This window comes from Lactuca serriola, chromosome 3 (genome assembly GCF_051521515.1).
Source record: "Lactuca serriola cultivar US96UC23 chromosome 3, Lser_US96UC23_V15, whole genome shotgun sequence".
NCBI classification, from domain to species: Eukaryota; Viridiplantae; Streptophyta; class Magnoliopsida; order Asterales; family Asteraceae; genus Lactuca; species Lactuca serriola.
In genome coordinates this window covers 234,830,598-234,839,242 of record NC_136410.1, presented here as the reverse complement: position 1 = coordinate 234,839,242, position 8,645 = coordinate 234,830,598, and positions in this window count along the sequence as shown.

Genomic DNA, 8,645 nt, shown 5'->3' with positions numbered 1-8,645 from the left:
ACCTTCGGGACTTGAGCAAGGAAAACGGGGCTTCAGGATAGTACGTGCACGGAAAACGAGGCAAAAACGCAAGAAAGATGAGAGGAATTGGTCCTTTTCTTCGGAACCCTCGCATCCCTTTTATAGGGGGAGGGAACCGCCTCGGTACGCTGGGCGTATGCGTGCGTCATGCGTGACTGCTTCCTCGACTGCCTCGGACCTTCGGATGGGACGGGGCATAGCCTTGCATAGGGGCGACGTGGACGATCCGAGGCCTAGTCCTCAAGCACGTTGGGCGTACGAGCGTACGCTGGGCATAACTCGGATCGACCTGGTGACTCCTCCTTCGGATAATACCAAGATTAAATAATAAAATTTATATTTTATTTATTTAATAAACTTCAAAATTTCATATCTTCTTCATACGAACTCCGTTTTCGACGTTCTTTATATCCACGCGTAGGTGAGACTACGCTCTACAACTTTTGTTTAGATTCCGTCAGCCAATTTGGAAATTATTTTTATTATTTATTTTTAAAAGGTTGCGGTAAGAAAATTTTGTTAGAAATTCATAACTTCATTATCTGACGTCTGTTTTTGCCAGAATTTTTACCGTTGCAAAACCATTGTCGAGACCTTCGATTCTCATTTGGGTCATTCTGGCCAAAAGTCGCTCGATCTCCGTTTCGAGTTTTTAGCTGTTTGTCGTTAAGCCGAACTTGGAAAAATCATAACTTCTTTATACGAAGTCAGATTTGGGCGTTATTTTTACGTACGATCACGGTTTAATGTCATCTAACATAGTAGGAAATTAAATTGAGATTTTTGGAAATTTTATTTTCGAAGTTAATTTCATTATATCAAAAGTGGTTACAATACTTGACTTTTTAGGTCATTACATAGAGTTGAAATATCGGGTTGTCACATCATCCCCCCGTTAGAGGGAATTTCGTCCCGAAATTTAAAGTAAGAAAGATACTTGTGAATCAGAGAAAAAGATGAGGGTACTTTTGTTTCATCTGATCTTCGCGTTCGCATGTAAATTCAGGTCCTTGCTTGGCGTTCCAGTGAACCTTCACGATGGGTATGCGACTTTGTTTCGTTTGTTTAACCTCACGGTCCATGATTTCTACCGGTTCTTCCACAAAGTTGAGGCTCTCGTTGATTTCGATCTCGTCGAGTGGAATAACAAGAGTCTCATCGGACAGACACTTTTTCAAGTTTGAGACTTGGAAAGTTGGATATATGTTACTAAGTTCACGTGGTAGATTAAGCTTGTAAGCTACAGGGCCGATTCTGGCGAGAATCTCGAAAGGCCCTATGTATCTTGGATTTAGTTTTCCATGCTTTCCAAAGCATATCAAGCCTTTCCAGGGTGAGACCTTCAATAGAACGTGGTCTCCTACCTGAAATTCCAAAGGTTTCCTTCTTTTGTCAGCGTAGCTTTTCTGTCGGTCTCTAGAGGCTTTCAATCGTTCACGAATCTGAACGATCTTCTCTATCATTTATCGTATTATTTCCGGACCGGTGAGAGTGCTTTCAGGAACTCGTCCTTTAGCTAACTATGTGTCACCAACTTCAGCCCAACACATAGGGGACCTGCACTTACGCCCATAGAGAGCTTCAAATGGAGCAGCCTTTATGCTCGTATGATAACTATTGTTGTATGAAAATTCGACAAGGGGTAAATGGGCATCCCATGCCTTTCCAAAGTCAATCACACAGGCTCTCAGCATATCTTCCAAAGTTTGTATCGTTCTCTCACTTTGCCCGTCTGTTTGTGGATGGTAGGCTGTACTCATGTCCAGCCTAGTCCCCAGGGAACTTTGTAGTGACTGCCAGAACCTTGACGTGAATCTACTATCTCTATCAGAGATAATGGATATTGGAACACCATGCAGTCGTACTATTTCCCTTATGTAAGTTCTTGTAAGCCTTTCCATCTTGTCAGTCTCTTTGATTGGTAGAAAATGTGCGGATTTGGTCAGCCTGTCGACAATGACCCATATGGTATCGAGTCCACCTGTTGTCTTGGGCAACTTGGTTATGAAGTCCATAGTAATCCGTTCCCATTTCCATTCCGGTATCTCCGGTTGTTGTAGTAATCCTGAGGGTTTCTGGTACTCGACCTTAACGTTTGCGCAAGTAAGACATTTACTTACGAAGGTAGAAATTTCTGCTTTCATGTTAGGCCACCAGTATAGTTTCTTAAGATCTCGATACATCTTATCTGAACCTGGGTGAATGGAATATCTTGTGTTGTGTGCTTCGGTCATGACCAAGTCTCTGAAGCCACCATGTCTCGATGTCCAAATACGGTCCATGAAATAATATGCTCCGCCACCCTTGATTTCTAGATTCTTTTCCATTCCTCTCAGGGATTCACTCGTCATATTTTCAGGTTTCAAAGCTTCCAGTTGAGCCTCCTTAATCTGTGTGGACAAGTGGGATTGGATAGTCATAGTCAGAGATTTGACTCTCCGACCAGTGTATTCTTTTCGACTGAGGGCGTCAGCTACTACATTGGCCTTGCCAGGGTGATAACGAATTTCGCATTCGTAGTCATTGAGCAGCTCAACCCACCGTCGTTGTCGCATGTTGAGCTCCTTCTGATCGAAAATGTGTTGAATGCTCTTGTGGTCGGTGAAAATAGTACTCTTTGTTCCGTACAGGTAGTGTCTCTAGATTTTCAGAGCGAATACCATTGCTCCTAACTCAAGATCGTGTGTTGTATAGTTTACTTCGTGTGTCTTAAGCTGACGGGAGGCATAGGCAATAACCTTCCCTCTTTGCATAAGAACACAACCAAGTCCTTGATTTGATGCATCGCAATACACTACGAAATCATCTATCCCTTCGGGGAGGGATAGTATCGGTGCGGTGCACAAGGCCTGTTTCAGTGTTTGGAACGCCTTCTCTTATTTTGCTTCCCAATCAAAGGCCACACCTTTCTGGGTTAATGTAGTAAGAGGTTTCGCAATGCTAGAGAAGTTCTTTATGAATCTGCGATAGTAGCCGGCGAGACCTAGAAATTGACGAATCTCTGTAGGTGTCTTCGGTGCCGACCAGTTCTCAATGGCCTTAATTTTGGAGGGGTCCACGTGTATTCCCTTTTTGCTAACAACATGGACCAAAAATTCGACTCTTCGAATCCAAAATTCGCATTTAGAGAACTTCGCATATAGCTTCTCCGATCGTAACGTTTCTAAGACTTTTCGTAGGTGCTAGCCATGTTCTTCCTTACTTCGGGAGTAGATGAGGATATCGTCTATGAAGACGGTGATGAATTGATCCAAGTAAGGACGACACACCCTATTCATTAGGTCCATAAATACTGCTGGTGCCAGACAATAAGGCGATTTGGCTACTGGAGTAGCCCCTGGAACTAAGTCAATTCTAAACTCGACTTGCCGTTGCGGTGGTAATCCCGGTAGTTCTTCTGGAAAGATATCGGTAAAGTCGCGTACTTCTGGGATGTTCTTAATGTCTTTCACTTCCTGACTCGTATCGACGATGTGTGCAAGAAATGCATGACAATCCTTCCGTAAACACTTTCGAGCTTGGATGCATGAAATGATGCGAAGGTTTGTACTTGATTTGTCGCCGTAAATCACTATTGTTTCATCGTTAGGGAGATTAAGACGAACTGCTTTCTCAAAGCACATGATGTCGGCGCGAAGAAGACTTAACCAATCCATGCCGACTATAACGTCGAAACTGTTAATTTGGACCGGCATGAGGTTGATTGGGAAAGAATGACCGTCTAAAGTTAATGTACAACCCATGTATATGCAGTTAGCGTTTTCTGTTTTTCCGTTTGCCATTTCTACAGTGAATGATTTTTCTAACGTGCGAGGTTTATGTTTAAGTAAGTGAATAAAATTTTGGCTTATGAAGCTTCTCTCTACTCCACTATCGAATAGTATGCATGCGTATGAATTATCGAAAAGAAACGTACCACCAACTACTGTAGGATCAGCTACGGCTTCCTCGTGGCCTATAGCCAAAACTCGTCCCACTCCGCTGATATTTGTTGTCTTTGGGCAGTTTCTTTTGTAGTGGCCCACCTTGCCACAATCGTAGCAAGCTTGACCCACACCAGCATTGGGAACTTGAGTGATCGGCTTTATGGGGGCTTTGTAGAAACGGATAGTGTGTCCCTTTCTATTGCAGTTGGAGCACTGCATCTCCCGACAAGGTCCATTGTGGTGGTAAGTGCATTTGGTGCACTTTGGAAGGTTACCCACATAAGGCTTTGCTGGGTAGGGATTTGTGGAAACAGCAGTAGGTATAGTAGCAGCATTCACTGTAACCAGTTGTTGTTTCTTCGAGGGCTCTTGGGAAGACCCACCCTTCCCTTTATGCCATCCTCTCTTCTTGTTGTTGTTTCCCTTTTGTGGTTCTAGTGCAGAAATCGTTGAGTTCTGATGACTTCCGTGATCAATAATAGATTGTGCCAGTTCTTTGGCACTTTCAAAAGTGTCAAGTTTTGAAGCTAACACGCTTGACTGAATTTGGGGCGACAGTCCCCAAATGTATCTCTCTATTTTCTTGCTCTCAGGAGCAATGATATCTGGGCAAAGGATTGCCAGGTCGCATAATCTGTTGGTATAATTTGATATATCAGTACCAATCATCCTAATTGTCCAGAGTGCTTGCTCGAGTTTTTGTACCTCTCCTCGTGGACAGTACTCTCTCATTAGCATGATCTTTAGATTCTCCCAGCTTATTGAATTTGCCACTATTAGAGTAAGTGCCTTAACGTGGCCATTCCACCAAGTTAAAGCGCTGTCAGTAAGTGTGTAAGTGGTAAACTTGACTTTGCTGTGCTCGAGACAGGAGCAGATTTCAAAGACTGATTCGGTCCTTTCAATCCACTGTCTCAAAATCATCACACCACCAGTTTCGTTAAACATTCGGGGTTTGGCATTTGTAAAGTCTTTATAGGTGCACTCTCGGGAGTGCCCATGACTCTCGCCATGGTTGGACGGAATTGTGCCAGTTCCCGAACCATCATTACTAGGAGGATTGATCTATGACATGGCAGCCGCCATAGCTGTTGTGACTGCTGCTTGAAACATAACATCATCGAACTGAGGAGGTGGAGGCAGTGGTGGTATCGGTGCTTCCCCACCGTTGTTTCTTCTCGGGTTTCTACGCGGAGGCATCCTTCAACTATAGGTTGAAAAGGTAAGGATAAGAATTCCATTGCATAGAAAATGAATGTGTGTCATGAACTAAATCGTCATAGTTCAACAACAGATGATAGTATGGGTCTTAATGATAGAAGAATGAAAGTTATTTGCTACTCTGAATATATGAAACAAGCATACGGTTCCTCCTTAACATTTTAAGGATTGAACGAAATACTCAATGTACTAGTAATAGCGTGCCAATTATATTAATATAATATCTGATACAACGATCAAGAAAATTTGACCCCTCTAAGGGTCTCCGGTTACAAAGTTTGAGAAAAATAAAACTTTTAGCCGAGGTCCTAACTTATAACAAAATTTGGGAGTTGGGCAAGTACTACTTGCGGTGTAAGTTGCGTTTGGAGCTTGACTCCGTGTCTGGCTGTTTCAACCCCATAAGGCGCCTATCGAAAGTGGCCTGTTGTTCTCTAATTTCTAGCATTTCTGCGATGGCTGTATTTAGTTGAGCTTGAAGGGTGTTGATGCGATCTTGATCATTCCCTTGTAATTTGTCTAGACGGCGGATGTCGGAAGTGTGTACCTGAACTTCCACATTGACCTCGCGGATCCGGGCTGCTTGCACTCCGGATTGATAACTCTGGTTGGCTATCTTGCCAATCATAACTGGGAGTGCTCGATCGGCTGAACCTTCGCCTCTGACATCATAGAAGTCTCTACACATGTCGTAGGGAGGGCGTAGACTTTGTTGTTGGCTCCAATGGTGAAGATGGCTCCCCCACATGGGAGTTGGTCCTTGAAAATTTCTCACGAAGACGGGAGGTTGTGCAGGCGGTGGGTTGATTATTTCTGGCTCTGAGTCAGTACTGGAGTCTTCCCCTTCATCCAATTCTATGGGTTCTTCGTCTTCCTCGAGATCCTCTTCGACCCATCCTCCGTTGCCTTGGTTGGGATAGTAGGGGTCTCCGAATGGATGAAATCCAGCCATTTGACTATACGAGAATAAGGTTATAAGAATTGAACAAAATTTGGAACATGTAAGACTCAACATGTAGGTTAAACTATATTATGTACCAAATACTCGTATAGTATTTAAATTTGTGCGTTTGATCCTCATGATGTTTTGGTAAGTTTCGACTTGTTTCTCACTACGACCATTCCTCGACATATATTAGTCCGACCTCGGATGAATATAGTTGATCAGGCTATATTCGTCCCAAATCCGATTACATACATCAAGGCTTAATCGTAATGTACAAATTGTCTAAATACTTCTTGTATAGTTATAATCATGAAAATAAGTTGTTGTATGCATGTATTTGTACTTAAATGAATTAACAATTTAAGTTAAACGAAAAGCGGCTTAGGCGCAAAAAAAATGTTTTGTCAGAGAGTGTTATTCCCTTAAGCATTTATAGTTTGTATATCTTATGTGGTTCGATATACTTAGTTCACTATAAACAATGCTCTGATACTAATCTGTCACACCCCCAAACCGGAACGGCGGAAACGTTCGGGGGCGGATGACTTCATGTGGTAACGTAACAATTGAATACATAGTAAAGAAAGCAATACAAACATCATATATATAATTGAAAGTTTACATTGTTACAAGGTACATGTTCAAAACCAATTACAATATGATGCCAAAATATGAATTTAAACTGGCGTCGCAGCGTCCCTTCTTCAAAAGCTGTTTGTTACCTGTAATTACTGAATCCCTGGGACATACAAGTAGTTTTGAAAGAGTAGATCAGCATTTAAGCTGGTGAGTTTCATAAGTATTAAATGACAACGTTTGTATGAAATGAAATGTTTTGTTTTTGTTTGTTTGTTCCTAGAAAATCCCATATTTTCTACTAGCATAAATGTAGTCTTCTATCAAGACCAATGTTTGTTTCTAGAAAATGTATGTACGTATAAAATTGCCAATACGTCTGAAAAACCCCATAAATCAATGTATTTTTAATACCCCATGTGAGTTTTATAACCATGCTATTGACTAGAAATGCCTATACACAACGTTCTTCAGGCGTTGGAATGTTCTGACGTTTGTCACCCCAAATGGTGTACTGTAGCTAACAGTCAGGGTGCGGGGTTGTCAAGCCCGTATAAATCTATACACAATCACCATGCTCCCCCTCCAAGGGATTCTGGTATATAATATAGGACTTTAAATGTGTACTCAAACGTACGTGAAGTTAATGTCTCACAAAACTTAGTATCAAACAGATTTACGTGTGAAAATGTTCGCTTGTTCTTGTTGGTGAAAGTATCTTCTTGAAATAGTGTTTATAGTATGTAAAAGTTCGTGATGTTCTCGTAAAACTATACCTATTATATTTTTCTAAAAGTGTGTCTCGTTTGTATAGTAATCCCTAGTGAAATGCTCACTTGTTATGAAAAGTATAATTTTTGTAGTGCCTAAGATGGACACATATACATACAGTATAACCAGAGTGTTTGATTGATACATATATAACAACATTTTTCATTTTAAAAGATATGATGTTATCATGATATATTTTGCATACGAAAGTTTCCCTATAATAGTTATAAATCACATATAATTCCGTTGATAAAAAGTGTCTAATGAAACTTTATATAACACACAATAATAATCGTCTGTTTTACTTGTATTTCCCACCTTAAAAGCATATAAAAGCATTTATAAAACATTTAAAAGTGTGGATTATAAGGGTATGAACTCACTTGAAAGATCGGAAAAGGCGAGATGACAACCGAGCAGAATTTCGACTCGAGAAAGCGGATTTTCTCGGGATTCTCGGGAATCCCGGGAGCACAAACGACCTTCGGGACTTGAGCAAGGAAACCGGGGCTTCGGGTTAGTATGTGCACGGAAAACGAGGCAAAAACGCAAGAAAGATGAGAGGAATTGGCCCTTTTCTTCGGAACCCTCGCATCCCTTTTATAGAGGGTGGGAACCGCCTCGGTACGCTGGGCGTACGCGTGCATCATGCGTGACTGCTTCCTCGACTGCCTCGGACCTTCAGATGGGACGGGGCATAGCCTCACATATGGGCGACGTGGACGATCCGAGGCCAAGTCCTCGAGTACGCTGGGCGTAACTCGGATCGACCTGGTGACTCCTCCTTCGGATAATACCAAGATTAAATAATAAAATTTATATTTTATTTATTTAATAAACTTCAAAAATTCATATCTTCTTCATACGAACTCCGTTTTCGACGTTCTTTATATCCACGCGTAGGTGAGACTACACTCTACAACTTTCGTTTAGATTCCGTCAGCAAATTTTGAAATTGTTTTTATTATTTATTTTTAAAAGGTCGCGGTAAGAAAATTTTGTTAGAAATTCATAACTTCATTATCTGACGTCTGTTTTTGCCAGACTTTTTACCGTTGCAAAACCATTGTCGAGACCTTCGATTCTCATTTGGGTCATCCCTCCGGCCAAAAGTCGCTCGATCTCCGTTTCGAGTTTTTAGCTGTCTGTCGCTAAGCCGAACTTGGAAAAATCATAACTTCTTT